Below are 21,828 nucleotides of genomic sequence, written 5' to 3'. Positions count from 1 at the left end.
TTGTCCTTTGGTAGTGATCTGAGTTTTCTTTTAGATTGTTAATATTTATACCGGTTACCCTTGGTTCTGTGATTAATTTTATTCTTTCTAGTTTCAGATCCAAAACAATTTTTGCTCTGATTAGTCTATGGTCGCTGCCTGTTTGAAATTTATTTATTACACTGACATCTTTTATTGTAGAAATCTTGTTGGTTAAAATGAAGTCAATTTCGTTCTTAGTGAATCCATTTGTTGCTACCCAAGTCCATTTTCTGTTTTATTTTTTCTTAAAGAATGTATTTTCAATTGGCATGTTTTGGTAGTGTGATAATTGAACCAGTCTTTCTCCCCTTTCATTTCTATCACAGACTCCTTACTTTCCCACGACTTGTTTCTTGTCGTTTCTCTTTCCCTCTTCATTATTGTCACCAATAAAATACTTGAAATGACTTTTATTGTTATTTAATGCTTCATTTATGTTACTGTAGAGTTCCTCTATTTCTAGTGTAAGTAATCGTTGAGGCGTATATTTGTATAATTTGTATATTGTATCTCTTTTATAGTTGTAAGGTTAGCTAGCTACTCTATCTAAGATACTAGTTATTTTTACTATTCTTCGATTCCATATCTTGTTGATTAGGAATCCAATACCACCTGATCTGCCTGTTAATGGCATAAATTCACATAATAAACATAATTTGAAAATTTGTAGCGTAGGACTAAAACGTTATGAGATGAAAAATATATTTTCTATTTGCTTTTCATGTATATGGCAATTCAGTTATCTCCATTGCCAAAAGAATCATAGTAGAAGAATCTTTTGTCAAAGAAATCGAACTGAAATAACGAAGACTGGTTTAAATTTTGACCACGGATAAAAGCAGTTTCTGCCATAAACTCCGCTAATGTAGGTGGATGCATGTCGAGTCTTAAGAGGACAAAAATACGCAATTCAAGTTTTACTCCTACATTAATTTTGGTGTGGGCTTGAATTGAATTTATAAATTTTCGAAAATGCTATGTGGTACATATACAAAAGAAGTGCTAAAAACCGACCCACATAATTCCAGAGGACTAACGCTACTCCAGTCTACATCAAAATTGCTAAAAAAATCCTTACCACAGAAGGTAATTAACACTATAGGCATGTCAGAAGAACAACAAAGATTCATAACCAATTAATTTACAACCGACGCATATCTACAACCGATCTTCATACTACGCCAACTAATAGAGAAGTCCATAGAGTTCAACAAACTTATAGAGGTGGTTGAACAGACTTGTAAGTCGGTAATTCTCTTGGTCTGTTGGATCTCCCTTTCTGTGCAATAAAATGGTAAGTTCACTATGCCATCTTGCAGGTGTTTCACTTTCACATCATTTGGAAACCAATAATTAACGAACACATAATAGAACAAGTAATTAATTTCAACTACCTCAGAACTGATGTATCGTATGATAGATATACTGCAAAGAAAGTGAAAAAGCAAGTCAACAAGGCAGCCAGAATATCGGGATATATGAGGATGAGTAGAACCAATCCTTTGTACATCTACAATTGCAAATTTATCCTGTGCCTTGTATTAAAGCTAGCAAAACCTTTGCTGTTTATATATTCATGTCCAAATTGGGACTGCTTTGGAATACGGAGATTTGTGCAATACAGACCTCCAGTGACGGCTAAAAACAAATAAACTTGATGTCAACGACGCTGGGCTTCACGTATTTCTCATTGGAAAATGAAAAGTTGATTTAGAGATAAGCTTTCTGCCAGATTTTCTCCATTACTTTTGCAATTGTTTTTGACAGAGTACTTTGGTGGATTCCAATTATTTCTCCTACACTATTTTGGGTACGGTGGTAAACAGTGTTTTTGAAGAATTTCCTGGTGAATGTTGTAGCTAAAAGTAACCAATACTTAAAACTCATAAAGAAGAGTTTTTATGCCCTGTTTGCTGTAATTAAATATTTTGCGTTGTTTCAACAAACAAACCACAGACAATAAACTAAGTTTCCGTAATTAAAAAAGGCATAAAAGCTGCAGCTATAAACCCCAAATAAACCTACTGCTTTAGTTCTCAATCAGAGTTTTGGCACTTAAACAAGCATATAATAGTGTTTCCTCTAAAAGTTTCACGATACAGGTTTACAGCGCTTAAAATTTGAAGTTAATTTTGAAGGATAAATTTGAAGTGAGCTAGGTAAACTAAAACTACGAGCAAAAGTTTGGAAAACTTTAATATGTAACGTAAATCCATTACTAAAATAACGTAAGGCGGTGCAGTTTTGCGATAAGGTCGCCGGTATTTATATTGAGCAAACTATCAAACAAAACAAATACAAGTCACCTCCACAAAAAGAACAATACAATTAGTTACCATTACTGTAACTAACGACCCACTGAAATAAATCACAACTACAAACAAATATCGCATTACCTAAATTGGTTATACTGTAGTTTGTATGACATTAAACCATAATTAATTGTAATAATAATTGCATTTTTAAAGCTAAGCTTTTATTCTGATGTATTTATTTTTCTCTGTAGTAAAATGCAGGGCGGATCTGACAGGAACTATATTTATAAATACTGCCGTTGTATTAATGTTTTAACGTTAGTTGTGTAGCATGAATTTTTTCCTTTGAATATTTAAATATATAAAAAAGATTTATTTGATGCGCCCCTGGCTGATATGTAACAGCGATCTGAAATTTATATACCCACGTGTTTTTGCCGAATCATCTGGAAACTAATATTAACTGCGTAGTCATCGGATTAAAAGAGCATGTAGGGATGATAAAAATAAACATATAAATGAAGAATGCTAACCGGTATGAATCCCATGAGCTATATAACAAAAACCGATATCTATCCAGGGACTTTAAACCAATCACACAAACAATAATTGATTAAAACCAACATATATTATAATTGACGAGAAAGGGATTGAGGAGGTATGGAGAAAATATTGTCAAAGTCTATATGCAGATGATTCCTAGAATGCAAATCACGACGAGTTCACTGCAGAGAGAAAACCAAACATTCTAAAGTCAGAAGAAGCAGTCAAAAAGTTCAAAAATAGAAAATCTCCTGGCGCAGACCAGATCACCGCAGAAGTTTTAAAAGAGATTGGAGATGTTGGAGTAAATGTTATGCATATGATCTGCAAAAAGATTTGGGAAACCGGAGAGTGGCCCAACGACTGGACAATATCCACTTTTATCATTATATTCAAAAAAGGAACTCCGCTAGATTGCAGCAACTACAGAACGGTAACCCTAATATCCCATGCAAACAAGGTTCTACTTCATGTAATACATGAAAGACTAAAAGCTTTCCTATTGCCTCAAATATCAGAAGAACAAGCGGGATTTATCCCAGGAAAAGGCACAAGAGAACACATCCTTAATGTCAGACAGCTAATCGACAAAACTCGTAAATTCAATACTCCTACGCTTATGTGCTTTATGGATTACACAAAGGCCTTCGATAAAGTCAAATGGCAGAAGCTATGGTCCATACTAGCGGAAATGGAAACACCCCACCACTTAATTCAACTAATTAGAAGTCTATATGAAAATAATAAATGCACAGTAAACATAAACAGCACCCATATCATTACAGAACAGAGGCAGGTGTCAGGCAGGGATGCATAATCTCGCCAACTCTGTTTAATATCTACAGCGAACACATTATGCGAAAGGTACTAGACGAATGGAAGGGTGGAATATCAGTAGGAGGTCAAAAAATCAATAACTTGAGATATGCTGACGACACTTTAATAATCGCGGCAAATCAAGAAGAAATGGAAGACATAATAAGATGTCTGGAGGAGAAAAGCAAAACATATGGACTAAAGCTAAATAGGAGTAAGACAAAGATCATGATAGTAGGCAGAGCTCGGAATAATCTTCAACACATTAAAGAAATTGGGGGCTTGAAGTAGTAAATAGTTTCATATACCTGGGATCCATAATAACAAATGACGGAGGGTGTGACAGAGAGATACGTAGAAGGTTGACTATTGCTAGAACAGCTATGATGAAACTGGTAATAATTTTTCAAAATTCTAGCATAACAATACATACAAAACTAAGGCTGGTAAGGGCACTCATTTTTCCCATAGCCACATAAGCATCCCAAACGTGGACCTTAAAGAAAGCGGATAAAAATAAACTAGACGCTTTTAAAATGTGGGTATACCGCCGCATGTTAAGAATATCCTGTTTTGATCATCGCACTAACGTATCGATATTAGAACAACTTAAAGTAAAGGATAAATTGCTTAAAGAAATACAACAGAGATATTTGCAGTATTTTCGACACATTGCTAGAAGAACAGGTACGATGGAAAAACTGATAGTCGAGGGTAGAGTTGAAGGAAAGAGATCTAGGGAAAGATCTCCAAGGCGTTGGGTGGATCAAACAAAACTTTTGATTAACCAAGGGTTACATGAAGCCGAACAACTAGCGCAGGACAGGGAAGGATGGAGGGAAATCGTGAAAAACTGTAAAGGCCTGATGGTGTCACCACATCCCAAAAATGATTAGGACTGAGGAGGAGGAGTAATCGAGTTGCACCTGGTCTACTTGCGTTATAATTTGAATAAGTTCCCACAAAAATTTTAAGGCCCGATGCAAATATCTATGACAGAACCTAAACGATGCAGATTAATTTGCCAAATAGTATGACTTCGCTAATGATATTAGCATATTCAGTCTAGATTTATTTTTATGTTTGTTTTGTTTAACATATGTTTTACACGACTTAATTGCATTTAATTTTCCCAACAAAATAAATTGTTAATGTCCGTTATGTTATTTGTATATTGTTTATTTTTTATTATTGATTTCTGTTTCACGCACGTGGGAAGATTTAAACGGACATATTCATCATCGCTCTCTTGCCTCTTATTCCTATGCGAAATTTGGGCAAAATAATTAATTCATACCGTTGATTTCAGTGCATGAAAACTTAAACAAGTTTCAAGATTTATTTCGTAAGTTGTAGATAGTTGGTAACAGATGTACGAAAGATAACTTATTAATCTTAAGTTGCTCATTAGAAACTTTGTTATTCACCGCTATTAAGGTAATGCCTTTACGTGCTACTTGCATTATTTTTTATTAATATCATACATTTTATTTTCATTTTTTCTTACCTTTAAAAAAATATATTTAATTATTTTATACATTATATAAACAGTATTTTCAACCTTTGTTACACATTAAAAGATTTAATTCCACGTGTAAAGTCTTTTAATGCAAAAGTGTGCAAGAGTTAAATAAAAAGAATAAAAAACATGGAGACAGAACAGGGATTATCTAAATGACAAAAAATGGGTACATTAACTTTACATAGTAATTGCTCCTAATTAATTGTTACGCATTATTCAAAAGCAAGCATCCGAGTGCAAGCATTGATGACACTGTGGAATTAACTCGTGTTATGATGTATGATGCCAAATCCACACTTTATAAACTAATCAAGGATATCAAAAGTAAGCCCGTCCAACCCCTACAACTTGTGTAAACGACAAATTCAAACCAATGAGTCCATAAAAAAAATACTGAGGTATAAAGTAGGTAAGATTCCAACTGCGTTTTAAGAATAGGAAAAGTCCTGGACAGGACTGAAATACGGGTAAAAAGTTGGTTGACTACATTACTCCAGAAAGTTTACTAATTTTTATTTTAGTTCGGTTGTTTTGTATCATTCAATCTATGTTATTCAACATAAAGGTTTGATTTGGATATGTTCTCTGATTATAACACATCATTCCACTATATATCTGTCATTCTGTCTTCTGTATGTTTTATCATCCAATCTAAAATTACAGTGCTCGAAACAACATATTTTTAAACGATGAAAACACTCCCGAATGTTTGATATATTAATTTTTACTAACAATTTCAGCAAAATCTCAGAATACAAACGAACATCGTAGCTGCGGAACCTACGAACATAGACTGGAACGACGTGAACAGGCTTATTCAGAGCAGCAGTAGAGAAAGCAACCTGCTGCAATGTGATAGCCAATATCCAAGGTGGGTAAGAACTTTAAAAAGAAGACGCTCTTCCAATACTTTGCTGTATTATTATAAACTGTTTTATAATTGTTTTGTGTATAAATAAAGTTGACATGAATTTTACTTTCATTCAACATTATACGCCAGCTTTTGGTTCAGGTGTAAACATAACCTTGTGTCACTCCTTTTTTAATATTAATTTGGAGTGACAGTTCGCTCCCATCCATGTTCCACGGTTGCTGTGCAGTCGTCGTAAAATAGTCGTATTATCCTTATGTATTTACCTGGTAAATTTTTAACAATTCGTTTTGCTATTCGATAAATCGTAGACTTTTTCAAAGTCAATGATATTCAAATAAACGTTGTTTATCTCCTTTACTTCTAAAATAATTCTTAGGAAGTTGTCATGACTCCATTGTCTCACTATTGTAACACTATATCTCCTAAATACTTTTACTAGCTATTTTGAGTAATTCGTCTCCAGTTCTAGCATGTAGCAGGTTTTGACTAATTGTGTATTTCGCTTTTTTGATTCTATTGGATTTGTTATTCTAAGTAGTTTTATTTTAGTTTTTGTTTGTTCTAGTATTTTTTTAGTGTTCAGCGTTATCCATTGTTTATGATTTGTTTCTACTTCTTTACTGCTTTGATATGACTATGTCAGTGTATTCGCCATATATTTTTATCGGTGGCTTTAATTATCTGCTTTAAATGGACCACCTGTGTCTTTCGTGGTTTTCTGTACTTGCTTAATGTACAAGAAGGATCAATCAATCAGTTTATAACGTTCTACGCCATATTCTGATTTCCAGTATCCATTTATATCGGTCGTTCCAAAGGTTTTCTTTAACTCCCTTCTCCCTTAAGTCTTTATCGATTTCTTCTCTCCAACTTGATCTCGGTCTACCTTGCTTTCTTCTTCCATGCGGTGTTCAGTTCAATACTTTCTTTGGTATTATGTGTCCATCCATTCTTTGGACGTGTCCATACCATCTTAGTTGATTTATTCTGATGTCCTCTGTTATATTGTGCTTAACACCCATAATTTCTCGTATTCTTTCGTTTCTAACTCTGTCTAATCTTGATTTTCCAGCCTCTCTTCTCCAGAAGTCCATTTCTGTTGCTTCTAATGCTTTTAAGTTTTTTCCTTTCAGTGGCCATACCTTACTTCCATATGTAACAACGCTTTTTATAATGCTGTTATAGATTTTGTGTTTGTTTTCTTTGGAGATTGTTTTGTTCCACAGTACACTGTTTAATTTCTTCGTCTAATTTGCTATCATTGGTTATTTGCATGCCTAAATATTTGTATTTTTGACAGTGATTTATTTCTCGCTGTATTTCTTTCAAGATTAGATATTGTTGAATTCTCCCAATACACATCTATTCAGTTTTCTTCATAATTACTTCTAGCCCCCATACTTCGTATTCTTCGATAAGTTTACGGGTCATATATTCAAGGTCTTGGGCCATCACTATTGGTCGTCTGCAAAACTGAATGTGTACAATATTGCGTCGTTTAGAAGAATTCCCATGTTTCTGTATTTTCTTTTCCACGTCTTCATCGCTTGCTCCGAGTAGATCTTAAGCAAAGTAGGAGACAGGCAGCATCCTTGTTTGTTGATAGTAAAACCTTTTGATACCTCCTGATCTTTCTTTATTTTACTTGTGTTGTTCTTGTAGAGGTCTTGAACAGCCTTGATTAAGGTTACACTAATATTTGTTTTCTCGAGAGCTTCCCAGAGTTTTTGTTGTGGCACACTATCATAAGCTTTTTTAAGGTCCACTTACTTTTTTTTTTCGATTAGCTGGGTAACCGTAAACAGATGGTCAATAGTTGATCTACCTGCTCTAAAGCCGGCCTGTTCTTCGGCCTCCATATCACAGAATTCATCTTCCATTCTCTTTTTGACGAGTTTTCTGTAAACTCTCGAGATGGTGCTAAGGACTGCGATTCCTCGATAATTGTCACATATATATTTACTTCCCTTCTTATGTATTATCGTAATAAACGATGTCCTCCACTCCTCCGGTATACTCTCGCCGTTAATACATTTTTGGTAAAGGCTGGCTAGCTGCTTATATAATTTGCTTGTACCGTACTTGAGTAGCTCAGGTGAGATATTGCCAGGGCCTGGTGATTTTCTATTCTTTAATGCTTGGCATACTCGTGCTACTTCTTTGTTGTCAATCGTAATTGGGGAAACTATTGTATGTACTTGCACTTCTGATTGTGTTTGAGTTGTTTGAAAATATTCTGCCCTTTCTTCCACCAGTAGATTTGCGAAGTATTCGTCCCATTTATCTAGGCTGATCGGTGATATGATGACTTTAGTCTTATCTTGTTAAGAGATCTAAGTATTTTCCAGCTTTCGGGGCTGTACCAATACCCCAAGTAAGGGTTTATTCTGGAGCAGTTTCTTTCCCAGCTTTCGTTTTTCTTCTTAGTTATCGCACCTTGTACTTTTCTTTGGGCTGTTCGATATTCGTTTTTGTGGTATATATCTAGTTTAATCTTTATTCCTTCGTTGATTTCTTCATCTCACCAATATGACTTCCTTCGTTCAGTTTTTTCATGTTTACCCAGGGGTTCTTCTGCTGCATGTTTGAGACATTATTTTATGTAATTGTAATGGTGCTCAACACTATCAAAGTTTTCTTGTAAGAACTTTTCATCGAGTCGCTTTTTGTACAGTGCCTTTGTGCTTTCATGGTTGAGGTTCAAGTTGTATTTGGTTTCTATTATTTTTTGCTCTTTTTTCTCGTTGTGTTTTTAGTCGTATTGGCATTATTTTAGCCTTTATAGTGGTCGCTTCCACACGTGCTTGCTCTAAACACTCTTACGTCTTGTATATCGAGTTGTGTATTTTGTCAGGCGATCTAATGGATTTATATTATAGAATTAATACTATAAAGAATTACTCCATTTATTCCGAAATAAAATTGTAGTGTTTCACTAAATATTCTTGTTAACACTGCGAAAAGCTGGTTATAGAAATCCTCTTGGGTTTTCTTATCCTGTTGAGTTTTTGATACATAGAAGGTAACCGTTATGATATTTCTGAAGATATCACTTCTAAAGAAGTCTCTCCCAAATAATCCTCTCTTAGACACGATATAATCAAAACGTGTTCCGCTATATTATTTGAAGACACTCTTTTTTTTTATCTAATTGTACGTTTTCTTTGCCAGAATAAATGACAGTAGTTCCACACTATAGTGGAATGCTCCTGTTCATTTGTTCTAAAAATTCTAATTCATCGTTACTTTAGTTAAACTAAGTTTTGTTGAGTTGTGCCTTTAGTCGGTTTCATGGTTCCGATAAGGCTTGCCTTTCGGATACCTGGCTAGCGTTCATGTACTTCGTTTCGAGCATCAACTTACCTCCAGCCTGAGTCGATTCGAGGTTACTGCCAGGTGGGGAGTTTAATTGGGGCGTTACATCTATCAAAGAATAAGGAAGGTGTCCTAAGGCCAGCTCAGCGAGGACAGAAACCTCGCATAGAGCAAAAGGGCAAAAGCTGGCTTGATCCTTTTGTTCAATATACATAGCGACTGCGAAATTTGGCTTACAGAGTTTTCAGCAAGAGGTGTCAGAAAAGTTACCAGGGATAACTGGCTTGTGGTGACGTCGCTTTTTGATCCTTCGATATCGGCTCTTTCTATCATTGCGAAGCAGAATTTGCCAAGCGTTGGATTGTTCACCAATAGACAGCGAACATGAGCTGGGTTTAGAGCGTCGTGAGACAGGTTAGTTTTACCCTATTGATGACTCGTTGCCCTAGTAATTCTGTTCAGTACTAAAACAAACCGCAGATTTAAACATTTGGTTGACGCACTTACTCAAACGGGTAATGGTGCGAAGCTACTACGCATGGGATTATACCTGAACGTCTCTAAAGGTGGGTACACATGTGCGAGCCAAACGGTATACGTACCGTACGCGTACAGATCCTTGAAAAATATTCTACATCGTACTGATCGCATACTTATCTCGATCCATGGAAAGCGACAAACCAACAACGAACACACATGTGCGAAATGATTCATTTTATTTATAATTTGGGCACTGATTTATGTTTCTGTTTTTGCTTGTTTAACAAAAATAAAAATATGTACAGTTTACTGTTTTATCACGTCTCTCTAGAAAGGAACACGTCATTCACACAATGTCGATTTGATGAGACAATAAAAATGTTCGCTGCGTCTAGTAAGCGCCGTCCAAACTGAAAGACGAGCTTCCTTTGAAGTCGTGGAATAAACCGCAACAATTTGGTTCGCGACGAGTCACGATGAAACAGTACGCAAGCGGTTTTTTCTGCCGTACACATTAACGAATATAGCGTTCGCATACCGTATGCATACCGTTTGACTCGTATATGTGTACCGACCTTAAGGTCGTATCCTTTTTAGTCAAAAGTGGTAACAATATCTCTTGTGAGTTCCGAGAGTCGAAAGGCTCAAAACAATGACTTTACTAGGCTTTACTATCGTAGTTCGCTACGATTATTGCAAGAGTCCTAATTTCCGACATTATCGGTTTACTGTATGATCTATCATTGCCTGTAGATCAGACCTTTAAACGGACGAACATGGGTGTTATAATCTTTTCCATGTTGGAACTCGGAATTATATACATACTTATGTAAAAAGATGGTGCAACCGCTCATGCAGCCAGCTCGATTTTGCTGAGATTACTTGCACATATTTTTGACAATCTTATAATTTCCAACAAAATGTCGTCTCCGCAATGGCCTGTTCCATACTGTCTCCCTGTGGGGTGCAGAGAAAGGAACTGTTTATAAAAACCGTCCAAAACTCATCGATCAATTTAAATTGCAATGTCTACTTTCCCTGCAGGATTAGAATAATTTAGTTCTGTATTCGACATCAAGGAAGGTGAAAATTCAATATTTAAGGTGAAGATATATATGTTTTTTGGAATTTTTATAAATTTATAATTTTTATACTAAAGTATTTTGATTTTTCGTTTTATTTTACCATATATTTCTATAAACTACTTTCTTAACATTCTGTATATTTTTGGTGTGAGGTTCCACAAATTAGTAATTTTAAACTCGTGTTCTGTAGGTTAATGTAAAAATAAAGGTTCGCTTTTAGCTTAAGAAGATTGAATTTATTTCACCTATTTAAGAAACTTGGCAACGATGGCTGTTAATAGTAGTTAAGAAATACAATCATGAAGTTTGTTTTTCAAAAGCTTTAAAACTAACATTGTTATACAATCTCAATGAACGGTTACCTGAAAGCAAATTAATGTATCGGATCGGCGATGGTGCACAGAAAATAATTCCGGACACATTCTGACTTTTAATCAAGGAGAAAAGGAAAGAAAATTTCAGTCTTTTGTACTCTGCAAGTTTCTCGGTATTAGCTAGAGTTGAAGAACTGTTGTCGGAAGGAAAACAAAAAAAGAAATGGTCTATTGTTAATTTTGCCATTTACCTTTTTCCGTACAATGTGAAGTATATTTCCTCGCATATTTGTTCTTTGTTTACGGTTAGATAAATTGGCAATAAATTTTAAAGTAGGATTTCCGGGCGTCCAACTTTTTTGTGCGCAGCATGGATAATGGACGGTTAAGAAATGTATCCGCTAGCCATCAAGCCTAGATTGATTTGAAATAACCTTGATGTTAAATATTAAATGGTTTTGGTCATTTATAAAGACGTACATTCATGGTTGTTGATATGGTTGAGAAATATTATTAAAAAAATACAAGTCAATGAAAAAAGCCCAAAAAGTGCTTTAGTTTTCGATAAACCCACAAATCGCCTGGCTACCGAGAAATTGGATATCAAAATGAATAAAAATCTACACAACTTTAAACAAAAATTTTAGAATATATTTCGCAAACAGGAAAAGTAATGAAAAGGAAAGAAATCAAGCTTGGAGTACTTTGTACATAGCTGTGTCGCCTGAACTGTACGAACAAGTTCAATATAGAGGATAGAGAAAGATTTTATGCTTTGGGTAGAAACGCTAAAAATACTTCACTGTTTAAAAGCATTACAATGCAACCAGTAGCTCGTCATCGTCATCGTTCTAAATCAAGATCATTAAAAAATTACACCTTCAAATATAGGATAACACACAATAAACATGTAATAACAGTGTGTAAAACTATCTCTAAAGCTTGGCCAATCTATACCGTCACCTGATCATGGACGTCATGAAAATCGTCCGCACAAAATAAGTGATGATGTGGTCAACTGCATTGAAAGACATATACAAAAGGTTCCAGCTGAAAATTCCCATTATTCAAGAAACAAAAATCTGTACAAGAAATACCTTTCTCCTCTGCTAGAGGTAAATAAACTGTACGAACTGTATATACAAGATTGTAAAGAACAGAACTTGGATAATGCATATATGGTTAAAGCTTCTTTCTATAGAGACATTTTTAAATCTAAGTTCAATTTATCTTTTGGCTAGCTGGGAAGCGATACTTGTAGTGCATGTGACGCTGGACAGAACTCGTTCGAGCATAGAGAAAACTGGGAATTTGCTTACAAGTCCCAACAATTTGATAGGCAGGTACCATCTGTTACAAAAAACATATGCTATATAACAATGGATTTCCAACAGACCATGCCATTGCCGAAGTTGTCTAAATCAAAGGATTTTTACTTGAGGCAAATGTGGATGTTCAACTTCGGTATCCATTGCAGGAAACATTCAGAACACAAATCCTATTTTTTCACATGGCCAGAGAATATTGCTAATAGAGGCAGTAATGAGGTTGGAAGTTGTTGCGGTTTTGCAAATTATTAAAAGAAGAGAATCCTGAAATTAACAATTTGATAATATGGTCGGATTCATGTGCAGGCCAAAACAACAACGTTTTCATTACCTGCTTGTACCAATATTTAATTTTAAATAACTGGTTCAAAATAATTGAACATAAGTATCCCGATGTAGGACACAGTTATATCGATTCTGATCGAGACTTTGGTCGAATTAAGAAAGTGCTTCGGAAGCATTAAAATATTTTTACACCAGACCAATACCGTGAAATCATCACTTACGCTAGTACTAAAGACAGTGTGTGTGTGTGTGTGTGTGTGTATATATATGGAGCATATCTTTTTTGATTTCGAAGTACTTCCAGCCATGCTTCATTTAATGAAGAGAGTGACAAATACAATTTACGAAAAAGTTAATCTACGGGATAACCGTAGAAAAATTTGGCTACTGTTTTTATAAAACCTGTTTAGATCCGTCCACCATATATTCGGAAGTAAATCTACATAAGAAAGGTACATCTCAAGTTGAACCTTAATCTATTACATTAAGACAGCTGCCTAGATGCGGGGGTTCTACAACTGAGAAAATGTCCAATTTAAGAGATTAACTCAAATTTATTGATCCCGACAATATATGGTTCTATGAAAAGGTTTTAGAGCAAAATCAGAACAACCCCAAGACCAAAAAGTCAAGGAAATCGTGCTAGTTTTATTTATATTAGTGTTAAAAATGTTTTATAACGAATAATATTATGTTTAATATAACTTACTTTCATATCTGTATAACTCCTTTATTCACAATAAATCATATCAACTTTTTCTTTGTAGGTTAATGGATAAAGGTGTTATGTACACAAAAAAATAATTTTTCAAGAGATTTGTATCTTAAAATATTTCTGCAGCATATCACAGACAATACTTTAAAGTCATTTAACTAATAGAGTTTTATAAATTTTAATCTATAACATGACAGAAAAGTTCGAGATCAAAATGTATTTTATCAATTTACTCAGAACTAAAAAAATGTGACATAACACCTTTATCCACTTATGTCTTTAATTGTATGTTGATCTTTGAATTCAGCAGATGGAAATACATAGGAATCATTAACATTAAATTTCAGAAAAATTTCCATTGTTATACATTGACTTTTAAAATTTTAAAATTTCTAAATTTACACTGATATTTTGGTACTGTATTTAAACCAAACATTCGTAGTTCGAGGACTCCATTTGAAAAAATTACAATTATACAATTTCTTCCTTCTTACGTTTTTCTTTCGTATTTAACCAAGGAAAGTCGCTACACTGTAGTAGAGACCACAGTTACAATGCAGTGTTGGTCTTACGGCGCGCAGCGATGCCTCTCATGTCGGCACAGTGGTAGGTGTGTGGTAGTTTTGCGATAGACTGAAAAATCGGGACCGTACGCGCTTTGTTTCAAAAATCTGTACTTATTAATTTAACTGAGTTAAATAAGAGTTAAATAAGAGTCATACTCTGTTTGAAATTCACGACAGATACTGGCAACTCCGTGATGTAGGTACTTTCATCTGCTTGCGAAAATAAAATAGAACTGAGCTTTAATAGCTTTTGCCAACAAGTTTTTGGTCTAATGGCCAGTAGACAAATCGACAAAGAGACATGTTTGCTTTGCGTGGACAATGGGCAATAAAACTGATTTGCTTCCCCTAATGACTTTATACTGATCTTTATTTCCCAAAGAATGTGTTTACAAGGGAAGCTATTGAAAATTGATAAATATAGATAAGCTATCGACAATGAGTTTTTGATATATTTTATTTTTTTATAGTATTTTTCTTTATGTTATTGTTTAGTTCGACAATGTAACTCGACTTTACGACTGTAAAATTATTTATACATCGATGATTGAATCATGCTTTAGTTGAAACAATAATAATAGTCTTATACAACCGTAGGCAATTGTTGTGTGTGTGTGTATATTCCAGTGCTATGATTCTTACATCCGGTCCTGATGCGCCGCTCGGGGCAAACCGGCAACGTGGTCGGCCGTTCTCCCGTAAGAAATACATTGCCTATCTTACCTATACTGCCTTTTAACTGTGGCTTCTACTATAATACCTAGATTTTTCTGGAATTGTAAATTCGACTGTATGTAAGCGGAAAAACGTAATTAAACAACAAATGTTCCGTTTCCCTGCTGTAGTAAAGTGGCGCAAGATTCATCGGAAATTTAGAGAAGAATTGAACTATAAAGGTAATAGGGAAAGTATGACACAGAAATTTTAGAATTGTTATCAATTTTACTGTAAAACAGGTAACAAATAAAATACCTAAAAACCTTTGAAAGCCGATTGATCTGACAACGTCGAGTAACCAAAGTTCTCCATCGGTCTAACCTTGACGGTTTCAAGTATTTCTGCCGACTTGTACTTCGCTCTACTGATTGATGACTCTACAGATATTTCCAACTGTGTCCAATTTATAAAGTTCCTAAGGTACAACGGAAAAAATGGCATCACAGAAGATATTGTATTATGTTCTCCACTAGAATCCTAATACTAATACTAATACTAAGTGTTTGTTTGAAACTTTTATGCACAGTACTGATTATAAATACCACATTGACTTCGATCTGGTCTTATTGTCAGAATATTCACCTTCCCAAATAGATTGTGTTTGAAACAGTGTCATTATTAAAGTTTTAAGCTCGATCAAAGGCAAAACGTTGCAAACTTGCATTTTCAGAAAAAAACATGAAGACATGGGTTCTGTATATGCAAATCTTCTTTACCACACGAAAATAAGATGGCTTTCAAGAGGTCTTCTTACTGTGTCATCTTCTAACACAGGTTAGCAATCACTTGTTTAAACGCTTCCGTTTCTCCCCATCTTTTGCAATGTGAAATATCTGTTCAACGCTCAGGTTAGTCCAATCTTGATATTCCTTGGTAACGTTTTAAAAAGAATTTTTCAGTTAAGAGCAGAACTTTTTATATATTTTATATATTTGAAAGATGATTTTTCGGAGAATCTTAATATAATCACAGCCACAGATACAGTTAACGAATCGATAAAAAAAAATTGAGTTATGACAGATTTTAATTAGAAAAAGAATTTTGGTTCATTCCAGTACGTTATCAGTAACCCCCTCACCAACTTTGGCGGTTATATTCTTTTTACAGAATTCTAAAATAACTTTTTTAAAGACGATTTCCGCAGTGGAAATCTAAACATCAATTTTAAGTTAAAATGTAATTTTCATTATAATCAGTTGTACTAAATCCTATATTAAAGCAATATTTATTTATATACTTAATTAAAAAAAAATCATATTTATATATTCCTCAATTTCTTTAATTTATAATCGCTTTTGATACAGATATTTCCGTATTTTATCCACTTTTCATTTTTCCAACTTCAATTCAAGGGGATAATAAATAATTGAACTCTTAGTTGTTGAAATTCCTAACACGCGCCTTTTTGGGAATAATTAATAAAGCATTCTTTAGCTCTTAACGTTTCGACGTCAGAGCATGCGGCAAAAAGGTCAAAGATAAAAATTTAATTTGCTTATTCTGTGTTCATTAGATTTTCGGTTCCAACACGGATATTGCTTTAAAATCATCTCTAAAGTGGTAAAAGTGAAAAAGAATAGTTAATTGAAACGCTTTTATTCTCGATTTCTATTAGAGCTATGAACAGTAAAAATATTAATAATTTAATATAAGTACTAAAAACACTATTCGGAAGTCATAAACAACTTTTTGTAACAATAATAAAACATGTTTGTTGTCTAAATCAGGAAGTTTTTTCAGGAATTTATTATTTTATTTTATGCGATACATACAGGGTGACAATTTGAAAATGGCGTGATTTCAAACTTATTAGCGATCGTCCTCTTTAGGTGCCGTACTCTATGCAGCGTATAGGAGGCATTCATGCCAGTTGTCGAATGTCCTCATTCATTGAGCCCTTGTCAGGGCGAGGTGACACTCTAAATATCGTTAGCTTGCTGTCTCCATCGGCTGCAATTCTGTGCCATATGGCTAAATCTTTATTTGGTGTCCCCATCGTATTGCAGATTTTCCTCTTGATCTTCAAACTTTTACCTTTCCTTCTACTAGCAATAGTTCCATAGTCCTCGTTCTTCTGGCTTCGCTATGTGGCCGAAGTAATTTAGATAGCTCGGTTTACAGAAGTCCTTACTCTGATCTTCACATTATCCTACTAACATCAGGTATGCCGCATCAGTTTCTTATATTTCTAAACTATGAATATTGCTTTCGCCCAGAAACTCTTTGACCTTCAACTTTACTCAACAAGATAAGATTTAAGAGATTCTTCTTCTTCTTGCCTGGCTTTACAACTCAAAGTAAGTCTTCGCCGCATCCACTATAGCCCTCTATCTCCTACAATCTTACGCTTCCATTTTCCATTATTTTACCTAAATCCTAGATAAATCAGCTTTAACACTTCCATCTTTTTCTGGGATGGTCTACTGATTTTCTACCTTCTGGTCTTTCAAGAAACACCGTCTTTAGCACACTGTCAAGCTTATTATGTCTGACTATATTTTCAGTACCATACAGAGTCACCAATTCACCATTGCGGCGCCTTCTACACTCTCCTGTCAATTCATCTCTTTGAGGGCAAATTATCATTCTGAGATCCTTCCTTTCAAATACCAGCAGATTATTTATTTCCCGCTGATGTAGAGTTCCTAGATGATAGGGAGTATAATGCTCTAGTTCCCGCAGCTATCCTTGCTGAGACCTTGTTTTCAATGTGGTTGTTATCTATAATTACCGCCCGCAGATATTTAAACTCTTTTCCTACTTTGAAGTTGTGGTGATTAGTAGTTATGTTCTGCTTAACTCTCGGTTTTGGATTTTTGAGTACTAGCATGTATTAAGTCTACTCTTAATACATCTCTCTCGCGTCTCTTGTAGAATGAGAGGCAGCATCTGGATTATCAGCAAATGCCAACAATAGTTTTGATCCTCGATTCGCAAATCCCCCTGTCAGCTCAGACGATATTTTAATATTCTAAGACCAAACTGAATAGCAACGGTGATAAGGGGTCTCCTTGTTCAAGTCCTCATGTTATACTAAATGTATCGATGTTCTGTCCTATCTTTACGTGTGCATATGAGTCTGTCACGCGTTTGCTACTCATAGTCTGGATCTTTTTATCGAATCATATGCTGGCCGAAAATATTTAGAAGATTATATTTGTTATTTAGTTAAAAAGCCGAATTATGAAACCTTTCTCTGCTTAACTAGATCTAACAATTCTCTTTGGACGTTAGGACCTTATCATTCGTTATATGGTCCACCCAAGGAATTTCAAACAGTCTTGTGAGACACCACATTTCGACAGCCTCCACACCATTCAGACATCTTATTTTAAGTGACCAGGTTTCACATCTGTACACCAGGATGGGCCATATGTAGCATTTTAAGACCTAGATTATTAGGGCTAAAGGAACTTTGAAAAATGACGCTCCCTCTCAGGACAGCTAAGAATCTCTCGTTCTACGCATGACATACTCTACCACCCTTATGAAGTTGAAATGCCTATACAGGTAATATGGATTGTCTTAGTGATATAAAAAAAATCTTTTGATTTTTTAAATTATAATTAGAAAGTAACGAACGTCTGTTGTCTGATCTTCCTGTCTGACGGGTGAAATGTTTCGGGAAAATTAGAGAAAAACCGCACCAGAACCAAAATAAGTCGCAGAAGGAAACCGTGGGCCTAATGAAGCGATACTTAAAGTTTGGAGAGAGTATCTTAATGGGCGATTTTAATGTCAACATTGGAGCTGGCGATAAGACACAGTACATTGGAGCACATGGACTTGGAGTCAGAAACGAGAGAGAAGACCTCCTAGAAAAATTCGCAGAAGACTCAGAACTAGTTGTTACCAACGCGTTCTTCCAATTACCACCTCGCAAGCTGTATACGTGGAAATCCCCTCAAGACAGACCCAAGAGAATTATTAGGAATCAAATAGACTACATTTTAGTAAATAAAAGACTCCGAAACAGCTTTACATCTGTCAAGACTTATCCTGGAGCAGACTTAGAGACAGACCACGTTCCACTGGTGGGAGTATTTCGAGTCAAACTCAAAACAGTGCAGAAAAGGAAAGCACAATCATGCGACCTACGTATGCTGAAAGACCTTGATACGAGAATGAGAGTCCAAGCCACGTTAAACTAGCAAATGACTGCGATTAGAGACGAATCGAACGAAGAACAAACGATCAAACATATTACAGAAATAGCGCAAAATGTAAAGGATAAACACTTAATGACAGATAGAATAATGAAGAAAAAATCATGGATGACAGATGAGATCCTGAAACTAATGACTCTGCAGTTAAAGTACGATAGTTACAATGTACATAGGAAAGTTAAAGAACTCACAAGGCAGAAAGGAAATATAATTGATTCTGAAGGAAACGTCATCTTGGACAAGCAGAGTAAAATAAGAACGTGGAAAGATTATCTAGAAAGCTATTTAAAGACCAAAGAGATACATAACACCTTTGAGCTAGAAGGAGAGGTAAATGATGGACCAAGAATATTAAATCAGGAAGTTTATTCCGCAATAACACAGTTAAAGGATGGCAAAGTGACAGGCCCTGATAATACACAAGCAGAACTACTCAAACTAATGAACAACGAATCAATAGCAATAATCACAAAGATATTCAACAACATATACAACTCTGGAGAAATGCCAACAGAATGGCTAAAATCTGAGTTTATTGCTCTTCCAAAGAAACCAGGAGCCAAAAAATGCGAAGATTACCGTACTATAAGCCTCGTGAGTAATATCCTAAAATTGTTCCTAAAGATAATTCATAAGAGAATCTACAAGCTGTGTGAAAGTCAAATTTCCCCCAACCAGTTCGGGTTCACAAACGCTGTTGGTACTAGAGAGGCTTTGTTCTCAGGACAAGTCTTATTCCAGAGATGCAGAGACGTCAAGTGCGACGTATACGCATGTCTGGTTGATTACGAGAAAGCGTTTGATCAAGTACAGCATGCCAAGATGATGCAAATACTAAAAGAAGCAGGAATTCACAACCAAGATTTGAAAATAATTAGAAATCTTTACTGGAATCAGACATCAAATCTCAGAGTTGAAGGTGAACACACTGACTATGTGAAAATTATGCGTGGTGTAAGGCAAAGCTGTATTTTATCTCCCCTAATCTTCAATCTGTACTCTGAAAAAATATTTATCGAAGCTTTGCACGAAACTGAAAAAGGTATTGTACTAAATGGTTACCTGCTACACAACATCAGATATACAGATGACACCATAGTATTTGCGGACAACTTAGAAGACCTATAAGTTTTTATGAACAAAGAAAACAAAGCCTCTTGCTGATAATAAGCAAGAAAAGGATAACGGAAGATCAACTCTACGTCAACCAATCCCCTGTAGAAAGAGTGGCACACTACAACCATAATTAATGAAGAATGGACCACCAGGAGATTAGAGCACACATTGGAAAAGCTAGATCCACCCTCAATCGGATGGGGGCCTTCTTGAAGAGTCACAACCTCTCTCTTGATACAAAAGTAAGAATGCTGCGATGCTACGTCTTGTCTGTCCTTTTCTATGGTTTGCATTTGAGTTGTGGCTATATCGGAGAATACTTAAGATCCCGTGGACTGACGGAGTCACAAATGAGGAGGTCTTCAGAAGAATAAATAAGAACCGAGAGGTACTGACCACCATCAAATCTCAAAAGTTACAATTCTTCGGACATATTATGCGAAATGAATCCAGATATGCTCCCCTTTAAGCCATCCTGCAAGGAAAAATATTTGGAAAATGAGGTCCAGGAAGAAGAACATCTTGGTTAAAGAACCTCAGAATCTGGTTCAATATAACATATGTGCAACTTTTCCACGCTGCTGCAGATAAGATAAAGATTTCCATGATAATCGCCAACATTCGTAACGGATAGGCACATCAAGAAGAAGAATCTTAAACTTTTGGCGATGGACACACTCTAGCTATTCATAATTACCTTTTTTCATCTGCTGTGCTTTTATTCACTTGGATATTTTAGAATATTTTTAGAATAAAATGTCCCCGTATAGAAGTATTACAGAACTTTGAAGTGGTAGTTTTATTTTCTCATATCAAACATTTTTATAAACATTTCTCCTATGTAGCCAATGTTTACATCCCTAAGCCAGAACTTTTTAAAGAATAACATCAAGTTAATAGAATTTCTTTCTCGCTGGAAAACGCATGTACTATTTGGATATCGAACGAGATAATTGATAAAAATCTAAACACATTTTGTTCTAAAAAATGCATATTCCTTTTTTACGTTCACATATAATAATGAGTATAAATTTTATAAAAACAACTTTCTTCGCCACAAATCATACTTACCGAAAAACCTTACATAAATCAGGTTTCATATGTTATAAAATCTCGAAGGTTCCTGTGAGACGACTCGGTAAAATTTGGCAACATGGTGAAAGCCCACCGTAAGCTACTAACTCTGATAAATGTGGCTATAGCTTCGGCCATTGAACGGTGCTATCGGTCTCTACATAAATCACGGCCCTTCGCCTTTTTATTTTCCTTCATTTTACTTCACCCCTTACAAAAACTTTTATACACCACGCCTGTATGTTCGTTACTTATGCATTGAATTTTGTGAATTTAACCCGGAATAAATTAAGTGTAAGTTTATATACGGAAAGATTAAATGTCTGATTTACAAGGAAATGGTTATATATTGCATGCCAACTATGAGCATAGCGAAAACTAATTCCAACAAAACCAGTCATGATCAAAGACTGGGAAAGGTAGTCCCCATCTTAGAAAAATGAAAAATTTCGGTGTGAAGCTACACTTTAAAAATCTTTAACTACAATCAGGATAAGTTCTTTGAGATTGCCGAATATATAAGCACAAACATCTCTGATGAAACAAACTTTGGCGAATGGACGGATATTTTCAATCTGATACTAGGTAGTTGCGACCCACAGGTTGGTTAGTGTAGCTGCAGAGTTGATCAAACAG

The 21,828-nt window shown here is 35.1% G+C and overlaps 1 protein-coding gene across 1 annotated transcript in view; it reads right to left on the bottom strand.

Annotated features, from left to right (window-relative positions):
- Nucleotides 1-21,828, bottom strand: part of Appl (amyloid-beta-like protein) — a 671,165-nt gene that overhangs the window by 481,757 nt on the left and 167,580 nt on the right. The window lies entirely within an intron of this gene.

Source organism: Diabrotica undecimpunctata, chromosome 4, assembly GCF_040954645.1.
Source record: "Diabrotica undecimpunctata isolate CICGRU chromosome 4, icDiaUnde3, whole genome shotgun sequence".
Taxonomy (NCBI): domain Eukaryota; kingdom Metazoa; phylum Arthropoda; class Insecta; order Coleoptera; family Chrysomelidae; genus Diabrotica; species Diabrotica undecimpunctata.
Note: the sequence above shows the minus strand (reverse complement) of the source record. Positions and strands in the feature narration are given on the sequence as shown.